Source organism: Hemicordylus capensis, chromosome 2, assembly GCF_027244095.1.
Source record: "Hemicordylus capensis ecotype Gifberg chromosome 2, rHemCap1.1.pri, whole genome shotgun sequence".
NCBI classification, from domain to species: Eukaryota; Metazoa; Chordata; class Lepidosauria; order Squamata; family Cordylidae; genus Hemicordylus; species Hemicordylus capensis.
Window position 1 is genome coordinate 28,893,482 of NC_069658.1, and position 20,643 is coordinate 28,914,124.

At 44.6% G+C, this 20,643-nt stretch overlaps 1 protein-coding gene across 2 annotated transcripts in view; it reads right to left on the minus strand.

Moving 5' to 3' along the window:
• TTC33 (tetratricopeptide repeat domain 33) overlaps positions 1 to 20,643 on the minus strand; it is a 69,571-nt gene that overhangs the window by 43,136 nt on the left and 5,792 nt on the right. The gene's annotated exons all lie outside the window — the stretch shown is intronic.

Sequence of the window (20,643 nt, forward strand, 5' to 3'; positions counted from 1 at the left end):
TCGTAGTTAAATGTCTCTCAATGGAGTGTATGTACTTTAATCACCCTTCTGACCTTACAAAGAGGGTAGTTAAAAAGAGAAGTCTATTCTTACTGGAAATGGGGATTCTAACCAGCACTGTATAGGTTGATTGAGGAAAGGCAGTTACCGTATTTTATGGACTATAAGACGCGCTTTTTTCCCTCGAAAAATATCTGCCAAAATTCAGGGGCATCTTATACTTGTAACTGCGTCTTATACTCGTAAGCCTGCCCAACAGGTTCGAGGAGGAGGGGGCTATCCCCTGGCAAAGCCTGTACCGATGCTAAAGTAGGGGGTTGGGGGCAACCCTCTATTAACCCCGTACCGCCTGGGGACTGCCGCTCCAGCTCACCCTCCGCTCCTTGGGCCGTAGACTCCTCCTCCTCCCCCGACAAGCCGGTGGCCTCCGAGAATCGTGCCGCCGCAAAAGCTTCCAGCACCTGGGCCCTCCTGCGCTGCCGCTGGGCCCTCGCCTGGTCTGCATTGGCCTCAAAGGCCGAGTCAAAATGGCGGCCGTCGCTGTACGCACCGCGGCAGCCCTTCTTCGAGGCGTCCACTCCCACAGTGGGGAGCGTTGCCGTGGATGGCCCTTCACCCGGGGGGACGTGGTGGTCCTGGGCGCGGCTAAGGCATGCTTGGCGGCGGCCGCGCTCGCAGCGGAGTGGTTTGCTTTCGCTGTTTGCGCCCTCGCTTTCTCCGTTCTGGGCCTAAGGCCCTGCAAACAAGGCACTCTGCTCTGCTCCATGGCAGAAGGAGGGAAAGGACAGAGAAGGGTACAGTGGGAGGGCTTGGAGGGGATATGGAGGCGAGAGGAGAAGTAAAGTTCAGAGAAGAGGAGAAGGAAAGTTCAGAGAAGTGAAGAGAAGGAGGAGGACGATGACGACGAAGAAGAAGAAGTGGGAGGGGAGGAGGAGAAGGAGAAGTTCAGATGAAAGTTTTCTGGGATTTTAAAGGTCTGTTTGGTTTTATAAATAATGGCAAATGTTATTTTTTTAGTTTGGCTTTGTAAACTATTGATAACAGTTTAATATGTTAAAACTGAAAAACTGGATTAAAATTAAGGTGCGTCTTATAGTCCGTAGCGTCTTATAGTCCATAAAATACGGTATATTACACCGAAATAAAAATGTGTGATGGAGAATTTGCTAACATTTCCCTCTTCTCACTGTTGAATGCAATCCTCTCTTGCTCTCATTTTTTGTTTCTAAACCACTGGTGGCAACTACATGTCAAGTGACAGTGATTTAAAAGGGGAAACACACACACAGAGAGAGATATGAGTGTTAAAAGTGAAAACATAATAGAAAATACCTTCATAAAATACTGTGATTTTATTTATTTATTGTTAGATTTATATACTGCCTTTCATAAAATTATCCCACGATGGTTTACAAAAAGTAGTAAAATTGTGATAACGCATACTTAACTACAGAATCAAACAGCTCTAAAGAAGCTGAAGAGCATCCAGACCAGATAAAGGATATCACTATTTCCCATTGGTTTTTTAAAAAATAAAATAAAGCTAAGGGAAGAATGCTAAAGGACAATAGAGTAGAACAACAGGCAAATTCTAAGAATACTCATTGGACAGTAAGTTCTACTGAAATCAGTGGGACTTGCCTTACACCAATTTAGACATTGATCTCTCTTGCCCAGGATTGTCTACTCCAGAAGGTTCCAAACTGTGGTCTGCATGCAGACCATCACTGGCCCATGAACTCCATCCAGGTGGTCCACAGAAAGGCTGCAAACCAGTTGAGAATATCTGGAATTTGTCCTGTACTTGGTATTTTTTATTTATTTATTTGAGTTATGTACTTTGATTTGGAGGGGGGGCAGTCTATTCTGCTGAGACCTCAAGCAATATTCAAGTGGTCTGTGCAGGGGAGAAAGATTAGAGAGAATCTTACACTAAGATTCTGACTGGCAACAACTCATGGCCAGGTGTGAAGACTAAAAGTGCCCAGGCGACATTCTACACACTTGGCATCTTATTTAAAATGAGTCATGTGCCTGGGCATGTGGTATTAATACACCAGTTCTATTAATGTTGATGCTCTAGTCAAAGGAATTGCCAGTCTAGTGTCATTGGCACAAATAAATGGGAAAAGATTACTAAGGATAAGAACATGGACCACATCCCATAAAAAGAATAGCATTACTCCATCAAAATGGCAGTGAATATCACACCCATCAGACAGAGAAGGCTACAACTCAAAAATGGAATCCACACAGAAAAGATCATTAAAGTTATGCTGGAGATAACACATCACATGAAAACCAGCCTTTTTAAAAACAAGTTCGGATTCACCATTCTAATAGCTGAAGTTGGCTGGGTCAAAAGGAAACAAATAAATGATGACCAAATCCCTATAAAGACGAGAGACCATTTCCAACAGTCATGCCCTCCTCCTCAGTCTAAATTTTATAAGAAGCCAAACTGTGGTGAATGAATCACATTTTTCAACTCCAGTTACGTATTCTAGGAAGGAGTTTATCACATCTTCCTTTGTTGTTAATCTGTATTTCTGGCTACCTCTTCTGGGTCACAGAGAACCAGCATTCTATTCGCTCACTGTAGGGTCAAGACGGTTGTCAGAATCTTTCCAAGGAAACCCTGATGGACAACACTATTATAAGACAACCTAAAGTAGTCTGACACCTGGGATCACTTCATTAAGATTTCACATTTCATTTTTTCGGGGGGAAGGGGGATTGCATGACTCAATCTCCTGTGGATACAGTTTTTCAGGATGCAAACATTACAAATGATGGAAAGGGGCGAAATGACTATTGAACAATGGAGATCCTTATGATTGCTTTCCTTCCTTCTTTTCCTCTACCCTAATTTCTTGAAGAGACAGTAAGGATGCCAGCATTCAGACAAACCCTTTGGGAAGTGTTCCTGTATTATGCCTCTTTCAGACTGATTACGCTATTTAAATTCAGCATCTTAGACACTATAGGGTCACTATAAAATTCAGTTAAATTGTTTATCATCCAAAGACTGATTGGGAAGGCACCCAAGGTAATCAATAACCAATAATCCTCTTTGGTTCAATGCTGGCAAGTGTAACGTGATGAACATTGGGATGAAAAACCCCAAATTCAAGTATATGTTGATGGGATCTGAGCTGTCGGTGACTGACCAAGAGAGGGATCTTGGGGTCGTGGTGGACAGTTCGTTGAAAGTGTTGACTCAATGTGATACAGCTGTGAAAAAGGCCAATTCCATGCTAGAGATCATTAGGAAGGGGATTGAAAATAAAAATGCTAATATTATAATGCCCTTTTACAAAACTATGGTGCACACCTGGACTCCTGCATACAATTCTGGTCACCACATCTAAAAAAGGACATGGTAGAACTGGAAAAGGTGCAGAAGAGGGCAACCAAGATGATCAGGGGCCTAGATCACCTTTCTTATGAAAGAGTCTTCTCCCAGACTCTTGGTGCTGGGGGACTTCAATGTTCATTTTGGGACCAATTTGTCCGAGGTAGCTCGGGAGTTCATAGCGGCCATGACAACTATAGGCCTATCCCAAGTGGTCTCTGAACCGACGCATACTGCAGGTCACACACTTGATTTGGTATTTTACTCTGATCAGGGTGGTATTCCGTGGGTGGGGACTCCTGTGATTTCCCCATTGTCATGGACGGACCACCATCTGGTTAAGTTGGACTTACAACCACTTCCCACCTCCGCAGGGGCGAGGGGCCCATTAGAATGGTCCGCCCAAAGAGGTTATTGGATCCATTAAGATTCCAAGAAGCCTTGGAGGGATTTAATGTTGGCTTTGCTGGTGATCCTGTTGATGCCCTGGTTGAGAACTGGAACAACTTGCTCACCAGGGCAGTAGACACGATTGCTCCCAAGCGTCCCCTACGACCTGCTTCAAAATTGGCCCCTTGGTATACGGAAGATCTACGGGGGCTGAAGCGGCAAGGTAGGTGACAGGAGCGCAAGTGGAGGAAGACTCGACTCGAATCCGACAGACTGCGACATAGAGCACATCTAAAGATCTATGCTCAGGCAATACGTGTAGCAAAGAGGTGGTTCTTTTCTGCCCGTATTGCCTCTGCGAGTTCACATCCGGCAGAGTTGTTCAGGGCTGTGAGGGGATTAGTATCTGCCCCCGCTCACTTGAACTAGAATTTGGAGTCATCAGTTACCCACTGTGATGTGTTTAAAGAGTGTTTCGCAGATAAAATCTCTCGGATTCGGGCCAACCTAGATGGAGACTCCACAATTAATTTGATGTCTGAGCTGGAAGTGCCCATCAACTGCTCTTATGTGATTTGATTGGATCGGTTTCAGTCTGTGACTCCTGAGGATGTGGACAAGCTGCTTGGAGTGGTGAGGCCTACCACTTGTTCTCTTGACCTTGTCCAACATGGCTTGTTCTATCTGGCAGGGAGGTTGTTGTAAACAGCCTGGTGGAAATCATAAATGCTTCTCTGAGGGAAGGCAGGATGCCTCCTTGTCTTAAGGAGGCAATCATTAGACCTCTTCTAAAGAAGCCTGCATTAGATCCCTCAGACTGGAGCAATTATAGGCCTGTTTGCAACCTCCCATGGCTGGGCAAGGTAATTGAGAGGTGGTGGCCTCTGACCTCCAGGCAGTCTTGAAGGAAACTGATTATCTAGACCCATTTCAAACTGGTTTTCGGGCAGGCTATTGGGTGGAGACTGCCTTGGTTGGCTTGACGGATGATCTCCAATTGGCAATTGACAGAGGAAGTGTGACTCTGTTGGTCCTTTTGGATCTCTCGGCAGCTTTTGATACTATCAACCATAGTAGTCTTCTGGAACGTCTGGGGGTGTTGGGGGTGGGAGGCACTGTTTTACAGTAGTTCCACTCCTAGCACTCGGATAGATTCCAGATGGTGTCGATTGGAGACTATTGCTCTTTGAAATCTGAGCTTAAGTATGGTGTCCCTCAAGGCTCCGTGCTTTCTCCAATGCTTTTTAACATCTACATGAAACCACTGGGAGAGATCATCAGGGGATTTGGAGCTGGGTGTTACCAGTATGCTGATGACACCCAGATCTACTTCTCCATGTCAACTTCTTCAGGAGCTGGCATATCCTCCCTAAATGCCTGCCTGGAAGCAGTAATGAGCTGGATGAGGGAGAATAAACTGAAGCTGAATCCAGATAAGACGGAGGTACTTATTGTGCAGGGTCAGAACTCTAGAGATGATTTTGATCGTTCCTAGCAGGCGAAATGCTGGTCTAGGGGAACGTTGTTGCAATGAACACGTACAGCAGAGTTATCCCAGGTGGTGAGGAATATAATCTCGGCACCTTCTGCCTCAAATCAGCTCCCGGAGATACTCTGCTGTGACGCTTTTGGTGGGTTCTTTGCAGATAAAATCTCCTGTATTCGGGCCGACTTGGACTCCACTATTTCTGCAGGGTCTGTGAGGGAGGTATCCAGTGATCCCTCTTGCAGTGTTAGGTTGGATCAGTTTCAATCTGTGACTCCTGAAGACGTGGACAAGCTGCTTGGAGCGGTATGGTCTACCACTTGTTCTCTGGATCCTTGCCTGACCTGGCTGCTTCGATCTAGTGGAGAGATTGTTGGCGATGGCCTAGTTAATATCACAAATGCATCGCTGAGGGAGGGTAGGGTGCCTCCCTGTTTGAAGGAGGCAACAATTAGACCTCTTCTTAAGAAGCCTACCGTGGATCCCTCAGCGATGGGTAGCTATAGGCCAATCTCCAATCTCCCCTGGCTGGGCAAGGTAATTGAGAGGGTGGTGGCTAACCAGCTCCAGGTGGTTTTGGAGGAAACTGATTATCTAGACCCATTTCAAACTGGCTTTAGAACGGGCTATGGGGTTGAGACAGACTTGGTCGGCCTGATGGATGACCTTTACTGGGGAATCGACAGAGGGAGTGTGACTCTGTTGGTCCTCTTGGATCTCTCGGCGGTGTTCGATACCATCGACCATGGTATCCTTCTGGGTCGCCTAGAGGAGTTGGGAATAGGGGGCACTGCTTTGCAGTGGTTCCGTTCCTATCTCTCGGGTAGATCCCAGATGGTGGAGCTTGGTGACAGTTGCTCCTCAAAGCAGGAGCTGTTATATGGAGTCCCTCAGGGCTCCATTCTGTCACCAATGCTTTTTAATATCTACATGAAACCGCTGGGTGAGGTCATCAGGAGATTTGGTGCTGGATGTTATCAGTATGCTGATGACACCCAAATCTACTTCTCCTTTTCATCTTCAGCAAATGGCACTCACTCTCTAAATGCCTGCCTACAGGCAGTAATGGGCTGGATGAGGGATAACAAATTGAAGCTGAATCCAAGCAAGACGGAGGTGCTCATTATGGGGGCTCAGAATCTGAGGAGTCAGTTAGATCTTCCTGTGCTGGATGGGGTTACACTCCACCAGAAGGAGCAGGTGTGCAGCTTGGGAGTACTCCTGGACCCAGGCCTCACCCTGGTATCTCAGGTGGAGGCCATGGCCAGGAGTGCTTTCTATCAGCTTTGGCTGATTCGACAGCTGCGCCCATTCCTTGGAGAGGATGACCTCAAAACAGTGGTGCACCAGCTGGTAACCTCCCGGCTTGACTATTGCAATGCACTCTACGTGGGGCTGCCTTTGTACGTAGTTCGGAAACTTCAATTAGTTCAGAATGCGGCAGCCAGACTGGTCGCTGGGGTAACCCGGAGAGACCATATTATGCCTATTTTGAAACAATTGCACTGGCTGCCAATATGTTTCCAGGCAAAATACAAAGTGCTGGTTATTACCTTTAAAGCCCTGAACGGCTTAGGCCTGAGTTACCTTAGAGAGCGCCTTCTTCTGCGTGATCCCCCCAGCACATTAAGGTCATCTGAGGAGGTTCGTCTCCAGTTACCACCAGCTCGTCTGGTGGCGACTCAGAGGCAGGCCTTCTCTTTAGCTGCTCCGGGGCTGTGGAATGCGCTCCCTGAGGAAATCCGCAATTTGAATTCTCTATTAGCCTTCAGGAGAGCCCTTAAAACGTATTTGTTTGGCCTGGCTTTCCAGGATTTTAAAATCTGTTTTAATATTCTAACCCATTTTGGGGCTTTTAATCACTGTAATTGTTTAATTGTTGTTTTAAAATGTTTTTAAATTGTTAATTGTTATATTTTTTTTAATTTGTTTTAGCTCTTTATTTTAGTGGTTTGTTTTAATTGTAAACCGCCCTGAGCCATTTTGGAAGGGCGGTATATAAATTAAAAATAAATAAATAAATAAATGAATAAATGAATGAATGAATGAATGAATGAAGGTAAAACCTCCACTTCTTCCTGAAACTGAATGGTCCAGCCCATTCTAACAGAGATCTCACAGAGAGTGTAACATTTCTCTGTAGAGAGAGGTACTCTATTCTATGGGATTCTTAAGCACTCTCTCCCTCACATGTATGAAAGATGGTTAATCTGCTAGTGTGAAGAACCAACAACTAGAGCGTTTGGGGCGTGTACTGAGTAAGTGGCCATCACCATAGAGTAACCCACAACTAGTTCACAGCCTAGACCGGCAGGAGGGAAAGGCACAATTTCCAGACAAGCTTCTTCAAGGCCACCTCTCCTTTCAGAAATGAAAGACTACAAGCACCAGGCTACTTTACAGGACTAAAACTCTTTACAGAACTCCTTGCAGAGAAGTTATGATATTTAAGTGGTTTATGTCTCATATATATATATATATATATATATATATATATATATATATATATATACTCTCTCTCAAATGGACACCCGTTTCTTTCTGAAATATGCATTTTTACGCAAACGAAGGGCAGGTTTCCACTGATCTCCTTTCCTGTTCTGTAAAGGTTCTTTTGGAAGTCAGTTTGCAATTTTGAACTGTGTCCTATTTAATTACTTCTTCTTTTGCATAGAACATTAGCTCATTTAACTTTTCCTGAAGATGGTGACAGCTCATCCTGGATTTCAAAAGCTCTTTAGTGGGGAAGAGAGTTCTTTTGCAAAAGACTGGCAGCAAAAATGTCACATCTTTTCATCTCTCTTCTACACATTTACGTTTTCAGAAGGCTTTCCCCACCATGACATACATCTGCTATGGAAACCAGCAGCACTGCAAACACTTTTCTTTCTCTATAAATGGTTGTATTTGTGTTTTATTATGCTGGAGCGGGGGGGAGATTTTTGGGTAAGCCTCTGTATGAGCTCATCACTACTGATCCTTGGAACTACTGAAACTGGAGAAAGTCAAGACCAGTTCAATTGTGGTTGATTTTCAGAACAATGAAGGCTTGAGCCTACTACAGGACAATTATCCTAGTTTAATCAAGCATTGCTTTTAAATGTCTTAAGTGACAGGGTCTCTCATCATCTAGTCCTGGAAACTATCTAAAGACGTACAGATCACCTCCGGAGACAGGACCGTAAGTGTACAATAGTCCACAGTACAAGTTTGTCTTCAGAATAACTTCTCTGGCTCCAGCGTTCTCAATCCAAGAGGATATGCTGTCTCCCCATGATGCTATCGAGACAGAAGAGTTGATTTAGGGTCACCCAAGCCTTTACACTCTGTCATTTTTCTTTTAACAGCTGAGATCATCCCGCCTTTGCTCCACATCATAAATTGTTTTTGAAGCTCCCACAGTTTCAAAAGCAATACGCAGGGAGGGCTACTGTTTAAGAGGACAGACAAGGGCTAGTCTTCATAAACTGGCAAAATCACGTGGTAAGAAACAGATCTTCCTAGACCATACCACTTCAAGCTGCTCCCTCTTTAAAAAACAACACACACACACACACACACACACACACACACACACACAACACTCTCTGCACAGAGAAAACTAGTACTTCAGCCTAGTTTTTTATATGCAGACAACTGTTTGTATTCTAGTGGGAAGCAATCAAACCTTTTCTCAGATTCTGCCTAGGATAAGGCTCCATGTACAGCTGCCCCTTGTCAGGTTCACACAACATGAAAAAAACAAATTGCTGGTTTCCAGAGCGTACCCACGAGCTTGATTTCCAGGGTCGGAACGGCTACACCAACACTGAGAATGTTATCCAAACCTGCCAATATTGGCATTTTCTGCCATGCCTGCAGTTCTGAACCAGATATCTATAACCAAGATTTGAAGGTGGTTACATATGTCAGATTTGGAACAGCAAGTAGGGAGGAAAACGCCAACACTAGCAAGTTCGGATGACATGTTCAGCGTTAGTGTAATCATCTCGACACCAGAAGTAGGGCATCTGCAGCTCAGCATTTGCTTTGCTATGAAAATATGCCCATTGTTTCTCTTCCCAAGCAGGAAGAATAGAAGAACTTCTTGTCTCAAAACCAGCCTTGCCTCAGTGTCAGTCTTCTTGCTTCTGGTGCATTTGCTCTTGCCTGCTCCCCAACTCTATGCTCAGCTAGATCTCTGGCGTGTTCCGGACCTTCGGCTACCGTTTGTCTCCTGACTCTTGACTGACTACCAGGATTTGCATCCTCCAGTCTAGCTGCCCATGATCCAGCTGAGACAAATTTTTGATCACTAATCAGAATGTTAAAATGCCAGATTAGAGGGCCTTAAGATCTCGAAGAAAGCTCACTCTCTGACAGAACCTCTCAAGGCTTTCCTTCCTGATGAAGGCCCCAACAACAAATCAGCAGATGATTTCACAGAGCAGTCCCAACCTCAAGAATATATCAGTTTGGACATTAACTCCACCTCTAAAGATGATTCATCTCCAAGGCCTACCATCTCATATAATTCTGCTTTAAAACTGGGCGTGACACCAATAGAGATGGGTAGGGTGAAGGGAGTTTTGATCACTGTGCATAGCAGGGATGGGCAAAATGTTTCAATGTAAAACGTTTCAGCTCAAAATGGGTTGTCTTGAGTTCCAAACAAAATGGCCTCTAAATAAAGGGCCTGTTTCAAGCTCGGAACAGATCAACCCCATTTTGATCGAGACGTTTCAGGCACCATTTTGGAAGCCTGTTTTGCCCTTGCTGATTAGTTTTCTAGCATGGGCTTCCAATTGGCTTGCAATATCCTTGCTTCCTGGTTGGCAAGTCAAATCATGAGCAACTGTGCCCGCAATGGCCAGGAGGAGGGGGGTGGGAGACACAGAAGGCAGGAATTTCAAAATGTATTCAAAGGGACTGGGAGGCAAAGAGAGCCCTTAAAGTGTGCCTCCCTTGAAGAGTATATATCAGGAGAGGAGGAAGGAATCAGGTATGGTTTGATTTTGTGGTTTTCTCAGCACAGAATATAATATGCTGTGCTACTGCTGCTAAAACTGTTTGGTTTTGCTGCATCTCAGATTAACAAAGGCAGAACATGGGTGCCGGCCTTCCTTGAGTTTTGGTTTGTTTGTGAGATAGTGTTGTGGTGACAAATGGACAGTGACAGCTCTGTGTGTGTGTGTGTAATATTGTATTGTGTAATACTGTGTGTGTGTGTGTGTGTGTGTGTGTGTGTGTGTGTGTGTGTAATATTGTGTGGAGCCAGCGTGGTGTAGTGGTTAGAGTGCTGGATGAGGACCGGGGAGACCCGAGTTCAAATCCCCATTCAGCCATGAAACTAGCTGGGTGACTCTGGGCCAGTCACTTCTCTATCAGCCCAACCTACTTCACAGGGTTGTTGTGAAAGAGAAACTCAAGTATGCATAGGATTCATAACCATACCCTCATAACCATACCCTCATAGAACAGCCAATTATATGGAGGGGACATAGAAACACAAACAGCAACGATGTAAGGACCCTGGTAAGGTTTCACTACACAATACAGAGAAGATGGGAGCAGAATTTGACACAGGGATGCCTGTTTTCAGCAGCAGCTCTGTGTTTTTTGTCACATATATTTACATCCGGACGGCAAATCATTTCAACTACTTAGGATCCAAGCCATATGTACTCGCAAAATCCCAGGCTGAGCCACTATCTGTCACATGCCTCTATGTATTTGCTCTCTTACAGTTGCATGCCATAATTTTCATTTCCTACACTGTCACATAACATCATTATGGGCTATTAAACAGCTGTCACATTTCCCCTGAGCTTATTTGACTCATTAAAAACATTGCATTTTGATATGTTTATGCAAGAAGTGCCAACTTCCTCAACTGATTAAGCAGTTCGAATAGCCTTGTCCTCTGTCAACATTTCTCACATCTAAGAACAGCCCAGCTGCATCAGGCCCAAGGCCTATCTAATCCAGCATCCTGTTTCATACAGTGGCCCACCAGATGCCTCTAGAAAGCCCACAGTCAAGGGCTGAGGGCATGCCCTCTCTCCTGCTGTTGTTCCTCTGCAACTCACTGCTCTGCCCCTCCAGCTGCCCTGACCCTGCTTCTCTGGCCCGATGGCCACTCAATCCTCTCAGGGCTGGACTGCCGTGCTCCAGTGCAGGCCCAGTGTCGCTGTGGCCTCTCTGCCCCTGCAACAGCCCCACTTCTAGTGCCCAGATTGCATCCGTGCATATGCAGACAGCGGCCTACTTTCCCACCAGCCACTGCCGCCACTCCCACCTGCCGCTCCAATCCGGTGTACACCCCTCACTCATTCTGCCACACGCCTTGCCCTGGCCCCAGCAAGCCAGCGTTTCCTGCCGAATGCCCCAGTCTCTGCCCCCAGAACTCAGATGCCTCCGCACATGTGTATGGACTCTGCACCTGCACAAGCCATCTGAGCCCTGGGGGGTGGGACAGGCATTGGAACAGGTGAGGGGTCTGTGTCTGTCTGCAGTGTCTGTGTCTGTGAATGGCAGGTAGGGGTGTGTGTATGGTTGCAGTGTGTGTCGCTGCAGAGTGTGTGCATGTGTGTGAGTGAGAAAAAGAGAGAGCGCGCAAGCGTGACAGGAAGAGATAGAAGAGAGAATGGGTATGTCACTTGTGTACAATTTTTACACTATATTGCTGATAATACCATCGAAGGAAGTTAAATCAAGCAGAACTGTGAGGTTTATGGAAAATTTCTAGGGAAGATCATCTGTAGTATTGGACATGGTTGTTAAAGCATGTTATTTTTAATTATAATTGGTGGTGGTGGTTGTTAAGAAAAAGGGAATAAATGAAGATTTAAAGTGAACACAAATTTCCTGGTTCTTCTTGTGGCCTTATTCACTGCTGAATAATCATGAGGTTGAGGTGGGATCACACTGTCACTATTACTGAATCCACTAATTTCCACTACTGAATCCACTAAGTGTGATTTTATCTTAGTTGAAGTTTTTACAAAGTTTTTGGTGTTCAACATCAGGGAGTTCTACCTTGTGGTTTGGGTAAGCTCTTCCCCATAGTGTCTAATTAGATTTTCCTTTTTAAAACACCAGAGAAATAATCAGTAATCCAAAAATGTTTGGTTTAAGATGAGAGTTAAGATGCTTTACATTTTCACTTGTGCCCGAAAAAGAATGGAAATGGCAAGTTAAGGTGTCCATCTTAACTTCTGCACCACATAAGCTGTAAAGATTTTATACAGTCTAGTATATGATGATAGTTTAGAAATGAGACTCCGTGTACCCACACTTTATCTTTGTCTTTCAGTTGGACATTAGACTGGGGAGGGATGCATCAAGGCAGACATTTAACATGTGCAGTTTCCCTGATCACTTCCTAGAGATGCCCCTGATGAATTTCTGCCTGATGCATCTCTGATCAAGGCAAAGTGTGGGTGCGTGGAGCCTCATTGCTAAAGCTTTCATCATATACCAGACTGTACAAAGTCTTTACAGCTTATATGGCATGGAAGTTAGGATGGGCACCTTAACTTGCAATTTCCATTCTTTTTAGGGCACGAGTGAAAATGTAAAGCATCTTAACTCTCATCTTAAACCAGGCCTGCTCAACTTAGGTCCACCAGCTGTTTTTGAACTACAACTCCCATAATCCCCAGCCACAGTGGCCAATAGCCAGGGATTATGGGAACTGTGGGCCAACATCTGCAGGAGTACCAAGTTGAACAGGCCTGTTAAACCAAAGGTTTTGTGATTACTGGATTGTATTATATAACTCCTTCTCTGAATATCCTAGTCTAGTGCCACAGTTAAATTTCTAGGCGCCATGGCTCCCTAGTACCTGGGATTTGGTCAAATCCTGTATTTTAGGAAAGGGTATTGTAGGGAAGGAAGAAGTGTTTGCTTAAAATCTGCATATAAAGTATGATGGTGTCAGGTCTCAAGATGTGTACTTTGCATATTGTAATAGCAGCATGAACTGATAAGATTACTTTAAGAGCTTTGTCTTCCGTCATAATTAGCTAACAAATCCGAAAAGCAATACGTACCAGGAAGCAAAATACCAGGAAGCAAACAAACATGGCTTGTATGTTGGTTTATTATCTGACACTTAATGCAGATTTAAGTCAAAAAGATGGAGAACAAAGGACAGGAAAGTTAAACAAACAGGTACCCAAAAGATTGAACAGGAGAAAAAGGGAGGAGTACTTGAAAAGGTTGGTAAAGAATATTCACAAGCATAAAAATCAGGACTCCACAATGCTAGCAAAAAGCAGACATTATCACTACACTGCATACTGTCAAATGCATGAGGAGGAAAATGGGTTGGCTATAAAGCTGTATAAGCCACCTAATTGTGTAGCAGGGAAGTAACTTGCCTAGGGAGCAAAAGGTTGCCGGTTCAAATCTCCGCTGGTATATTTCCCAGACCATGGAAAACACCTATATCGAGCAGCAGCGATATAGGAAGATGCTGAAAGGCATCATCTCATACTGTGTGGGAGATGGCAATGGTAAACCCCTCCTGTATTCTACCAAAGAAAACCACAGGGCTCTGTGGGCGCCAGGAGTCAACACCGACTCAACGGCGCAATTTTACTTTACTTTTACTATAAAGCTGTATACAGAAACATGGGAATTAACAAACAGGTAAGCCCAATCCCATTAAAACATGCAATCAGAGGTTCACAGTCAGTTTGTGAATGCAGTTTCATTGCTCTGTCCAAAACAGATCCACAGTGCAATCCTATGCCTGTATACTCAGAAAGAAGTCCCATGTTGTTCCAGCATCTATATAATTAATTCTCTTAGGCAGCATGTGTGTCCAGGATTTGGCGGCGGAACTCTCGTGACACGCTGCAAGAGTTCCAGCAAGATGCCCAGCTGAGTGTGGAGGGAGGAGGAGAGGGGAAAGAAAGTGGCGGCAGCAAGCGGGGGGGGGGGGGGAGAAAAAAGCAGCAGCGGCGGGCAGGCGGGAGGGAGGGAGAAAAAAGCAGAGGCAACAGCAGGCAGGCGGGGGGGGAGAGAAAAGCAATGGCAGAAGGTGGACGGGAGGGAGAAAAAAATGGCAATGGCGGGTGGGTGGCGGGGCCCTTTTGGGCCGCCCAGTGAGGCTCTGTGGGTGGGGGGGAGGGCTAGAGAGTGCGGGGCTGGAGAAAAGTGGGAGAGAGGAGAGACCGGGGCAGGAGTGGGGGGGAAACAGCCGGACCCAAAGTGCACAGATGCTCTGTGCAGGGTTGGCTAGTTCTAGTAAATATGTTTAGAATTGCACCCTCAGTTAAGTGGTGATTTCTCTTTATATTTAGCAGGGGGGAAAGCAACTGGCCCTATTCAGTCTCAGCACAGCATCCCTCCAGTGGCTGTTGCTGGTGCCTACGTTGTTTGGTTTGGTTTTTATGACTGCAAGCTCTTTGGGGGAGGGGATCACTTTCTTATCCTATGTAAACTACTTTGAGAACTTTTAGATAAAAAGCAGTATACAAATAATAATGAATGAATTATTGGTCTGCTGATGGGATGCTGGTCTAGTAACCATTTCAGCAAAATACTTAGGCCTAGTCTACCCAGGCAACAGAATTAAGTGGCACTACCTCACTGTAGGTGGGGGCCAGACACATTTTTTACTACTGTAAATTTGGGCAGAAAGGCCGCAGCGGGTACGTCATTAAAAGGAGAGGAGAGCTGGTCTTGTGATAGCAAGCATGACTTGTCCCCTTAGCAAAGCAGGGTCTGCCCTGGTTTCATATGAATGGGAGACTAGAAGTGCGAGCACTGCAAGATATTCCCCTCAGGAGATAGAGCTGCTTGGGGAAGAACAGAAAGTTCCAAGTTCCCTCCCTGGCAGCATCTCCAAGATAGGGCTGAGAGAAATTCCTGCCTGCAACCTTGGAGAAACTGCTGCCAGTCTGTGAAGACAATACTGAGCTAGATAGACCAATGGTCTGACTCAGTATATGGCAGCTTCCTATGTTCCTAAGTTCTTTATTGCCACCTGCAGCGTTTACGCTGATGCAGCATTTACGCTAGAATTCAGGATCAAGCTGTATTAAAATGTTAAGCATTCAACATAACCGAAAAAATAATGCATGATGTCTCCCTCTAACTGCAGCATTTACGCCAATGCGGCATTTCTGCTGGGTTTCTGCAATTTTCCAGCCTTTTTTCCTTACTGCGGCTTTTATGACGATGCAGCATTTCTGCCCAAAATCACGGCAATCCTTATGTTAAAAGCTCTCTGTAAATAGAAAGCCAGTGCAAGAGGCAAAAGGCTGGGCTACATCCTCTCTCACTGATATGCTTGCTTTCCATCTGTGGGCAGGTTCTGCTTTTGTTCTTTACATGCCAGAGAATTCAGAAGTGGTATCCCCGCCCTCCCACCCCACCCGTATCCTCAGGTGACATAGTCCATTCTGCCTCCTGAGTATTCCATCACATCATTCCCACTTCATTCTGCTGCATGAGTCAACTGACTCAGCGTTGTTCATTAAACTTCCATATCACAGCAACTCATGAACTCTCCTCCCAGGTTTAGAAGGGCCTTAGGTTCCATCCCTGGCATCTCCAGACAGGGCTGGGTGAGACTCCTGCCTGAAATCTAGAATAGCTGCTGCCAGTCAGTGTAGACAAAATTGAGCTAGATGGATCAATGGTCTGACTCAGTAGCAGGCAGCTTCTTACGTTTCATACCACTACGAAATGGAAGTAGGTGCCAAATCCAACAAAGGTACATAACACCATGACATGGACATGTTCTTCTCATTACCAGGCTTTTCCACCCTTAAGCCAAAGGACATAATCAACATAACGAACAGGTGAAACCTATCCTGTTCTCTCAAGTTCTTAAAAAGGCACCCAAGATCTTTTAATGGCCTTTTATTGCTCTGCTTATACATTTATGTTTTTGTCTTTGGGCTTTGTTATTTTATCCTGTTGACGGGGAATGTATTTAATTGCATGTTATTATTGGAAGCTGCCTCGAGGCCCCTTTACAGCAAACGGCAGCAGAATGTTTATAAACACATACCTTTTAACATTTGATGGCTGAAAAGAGTGGTGTTAATACACAAGAGGAAAGGCAGTTTATTTTAAGGTTTAGTCATTTTTCTCAGCACGGCAGAGGTGGTCAGCTGTTACACTCCTAGTTACACTGTGCCAGGAACCTCTCCTGACAAAGCTGGACAAAAGCACAACTCTGGCAGGATGCATTTCCAAAGGAAATGAGATGAGAAGTACTTGTAAGAACTCTGGCTTACTTAAACAAGAACACTCTTGTGTACTTTTTCAATGTCCAAAGCATTTAAACACAGAATATGCAAACAAACCAAGGGGCCCTCAAATCTTGTTCCAGTTCACCTCCCAAAATCAAGAGCATGTTATCAGAAAACAACACACACAGAGATGTGCACCTGTATGCTTGGCCTAGCACAGAAGTCACTCTCGCAGGCAAAGAGAAAACTACTGGCGAGCCAGGGTAAGTACACAGCAGAAACCGCACCAAATTACTACCTGAAAAACTATTAGGAGGGTAGGAAAAGATATGGGTTGTGACAAAGCAGTGGCTAGGCTACATTGTTGCAGATACTGGAGTAGGCCCTTTGACATCTATCTGGCAATACTGCACTCCACTGCTAACATGAGGATTCAGTCTTAGGAGCAGAAACATAGCAGCTAGTGATGGGCAGCCAATGATCTCCTAGGACCTGGAAATCCAGAGCTCTCTAGAGGAGGGATTCTCAACATTGGGTCCCCAGATGTTACTGGACTTCAACTCCCATAATCCCCAGTGGCTTTTGGTTAGGGATTCTGGGAGTTGAAGTCCAATAACATCTGGGGACCCAACGCTGAGAACCCCTGCAAGGACCCATATATTAGGAAGAAGTCTATTGCTGCCGTTTCTGCTCAAGAACATTCTTCTAACAGTCAACCATCAGATCTTAGTGGCCTACATGAGGAGGAAAATTTCTCAACGTAGTCTCAGTGAAAATAAAAAGACAAATTAGGCATTGCCTAGCTTGTCCTTTTAATTTCAATGAGACTACTTTGATTAATTTTCCTCATGTTAGCTACTGATTCCTATCTCAAGAAGGTGAACACAAATAAACCAGTCATCATTAAAAATGGAAGAGAGAACATACAGATTCTCATCAGCAAGAGATGAAGCAAAGTCCACATAGAAAGAGTTCAATGGTACAATTATGTTGCCTCTTACCTCCAGTTTTTGCTTTGTGAACAATGGGAACTTAGGTACACAAAAAGATAGACAGGACACATAATGTACAAATATGGTTATTTAACTCTCAGTGACATCAGATTTCCGAGTGCAGACCTAAAATGGTAAATTCAAACTTTTTCATACCCAGAAGAATCCAGATGTTAACATTTCCCTCAAAGAGGTGGCGCTCGTTACCCACAGTCTTGGCACCCACGGTTTCACATATCCATGGGCAGGGTCTTACAGACCTGGTTTCTTTATCTACGGTAGAAAAACAGGCTAAAATTTGCCTATTGGCACTTGCTGAGTGGCTGGAAATGATCTGGAAACAGCTTTTTTTGTTTAAAAAAACCCCAACGTATTTTTGGAGAATATTCACCAAATACTCTGCCAATTTGGGGGTGAGCATTTATGGAGCCCTGGAGAGCAAGGTACTGTTTTCTACTCTAATTTCAACCACCTTCCTACTTATGTGGCAATTCTTTTTGTTCCCATAGGGGTAAGGTTCCTTTATGCACAGTTTCTGTACTGGCAGTTATAGGCAAGAATGGAACCCAATGAACAAGGTCCACCTTTTTATATGTAAAATAGAAACCAAAGTAGGTTTGACCACTGGCCTTAAAAGCTCAGTACATGTCTGGGCATGCAAATAGCACATGTGCATGCACAGCAGCCTTCAAAGTGGCCACTGGGAGAAAGCTGGAAAGGCCCGAAAACAGGCCAAACAGGGCCAGAAAAGATCAGGGGGACACTAGTGGGGGGGAGAGGGAAGCTTCAGACACAGACACAGACACAGGCCACGGCCGCAGCAGAATGACCAGGGCCTGGCAGTGAGTTTCAAAAAAAATTTTTTTAAATGTTTCGACCCCCGGACTGGCTCAAATCTGAGCCAAGTGTGTGTGGGGGGTGGGGGTTGTTCAGGGATGTGCAAAACCAAACTTTCTCAGTCCAGTTCGAACCTGGTCCAGACTGAAACTGACCCAGGCAAACTGATTTTGTGCACACTCCTAACACACACGGATATGGACACACACATAGAATGCTGGGTGATCTCATAAGCTTACTTTCCTTAAGGAAAGTAGACTAAAAATCACCCAATGAATCTCCATGTTATCTGCTTTAGATGATAATTAGTTACTTTTCTATTCTGCTTAAAGACCTCTTTATGAATTTGAAGCTGGCAAACTCCATCCAAAAAAAAACACCACCTTGATTTCTGTACCTCTCCTGAGATTGCATTAAAGTGGTCTCTACCACCATCTAGTGGACAGTAAACCTTACTACTTGATTATGCAAATCTATGTAAACAGTGAGTAAAAGAAAGGAAAGATTGTGCTGTCAGTCACAATCATGTGGTTTTCTTGGTAGAATACAGGAGGGGTTTCCACTGTCTTCTCCCACGCAGTATGAGATGAAGCCTTTCAGCACCTTCCTATATCGCTGCTGCCCAATATAGGAGCTTCCCATATTCTGGGAAACGCACCAGAGGGGATTCTAACCAACAGCCTCCTGCTCTCTAAGCAGGTTGCTTCTCTGCTGCACCATTAAGTGGCCGAAAACAATGGGACTTACCTCTGAGTAAATGTGCATGTTCTGTACATTTGATTTGCACCGATTTTGCACCTAAGTCCTCTTTTGACCAAAAGCCACATCGTACTCATTACATTTTCAGATGTACATCTAATATGTTTTATATGTGAAACTGTAAAATGTGAATGTGATAAGCACATGCTTTGTATATGGACATTCACTGAAAAGCTGTGACTGGCTGCAGTTTCTTGAATGCACACTTGGAAGCAAATTGGTTTGCTTCATGTAACGTGCAAAATGGCCTTGATTATGACATTATACATGAGAAACAGAAGCAATTCCATCCATTTTCCCCCTCAGTTCATTTTTATGTATTTGAAACTAATGGGCATCACAAAAGAGGAACGTCAAAAAGGGACAGTCTGCACATGGCCACAGTCAAACATTAGCCTGTACAAATTTAGCTTTAACTTTATGTGTTGCAGTTGCATAAATACAAGTTTCATACATCATTTAGAAATTGAATCTGCATGCAATAAAGCACAGAAGAGGATTCAATGTCCATATACGAATATAATGAACATTTATATATCGCCTTTCAACAAAAGTTCCCAAAGCAGTTTACAAAAGAGAGAGAGGAAGAAAGGAAGAAAGGAAGAAAGGAAGAAAGGAAGAAAGGAAGAAAGGAAGAAAGGAAGAAAGGAAGAAAGGAAAGAGGCTCCCTGTTCCCAAAGGGCTCACAATCTAAAAAAGAAACATAAGACAGCCCCTGGAGGGATGCTGTGCTGGGGATGGATTGGCCAGTTGTTCTCCCCCTGCTAAACAAAGAGAACCACCAATTGAAAAAGGTGCCCCTTTGCTCAGTTAGCAGGGGAGTTAAGCTAAGTAACTCCCATAAAGGGGAAGTGAGCTGAGTAACACTCACAACTCTCCATTGTTTGGCAAACATGGCTATAGAAGGGGGGAAAACCCACTAGCCATTGGCAGGTAATGCCCACATCTGGTAAGATCTAATAAATCTACTCAAATTGGCCAAGGGAGAGGGCCAAAAAATGACACCAATATCATGCACTGTATAAAGAACCTGGGGTCTGTACAGATGCAATGTTACTTGATGGTTGAATAATGGGTTAGGCAATCAAGAATCCCTCATGGACTCAAACAGTCCTTCCTTGTTTCTCCCACACTTTCCCTCTCATGAGGGCATTCCCCTTTCCTTTCAGAACAATGGCTAGTGTTTTGTCTGTACTGATCTTACCACTACCCATAGTTAATCAGCAAACCACAGTTGCAAATCTGCTTCTAACCACTGTACCAAAGTGTGCTTTGCTGCAGACATAACAGTAACCACAGTTAGCTCTGAAACGGAAAAGAAAGTGAAATGTTCACAATAGAGGGGAGGGGAACATAGGGAGCTGCCATAAACTGAGTCAGACCATAAGTCCATCTAGCTCAGTATTTTCTACACAGACTGGCAGCGGCTTCTCCAAGGTTGCAGGCAGGAATCTCTCTCAGCCCTATCTTGGAGAAGCCAGGGAGGGAACTTGGAACCTAGATGCTCTCCCCAGAGTGGCTCCATCTCATAAGGGGAATATCTTACAGTGCTCACACACCAAGTCTCCCATTCATATGCAGCCAGGGTGGACCCTGCTTAGCTAAGGGGACAAGTCATGCTTGCTACCACAA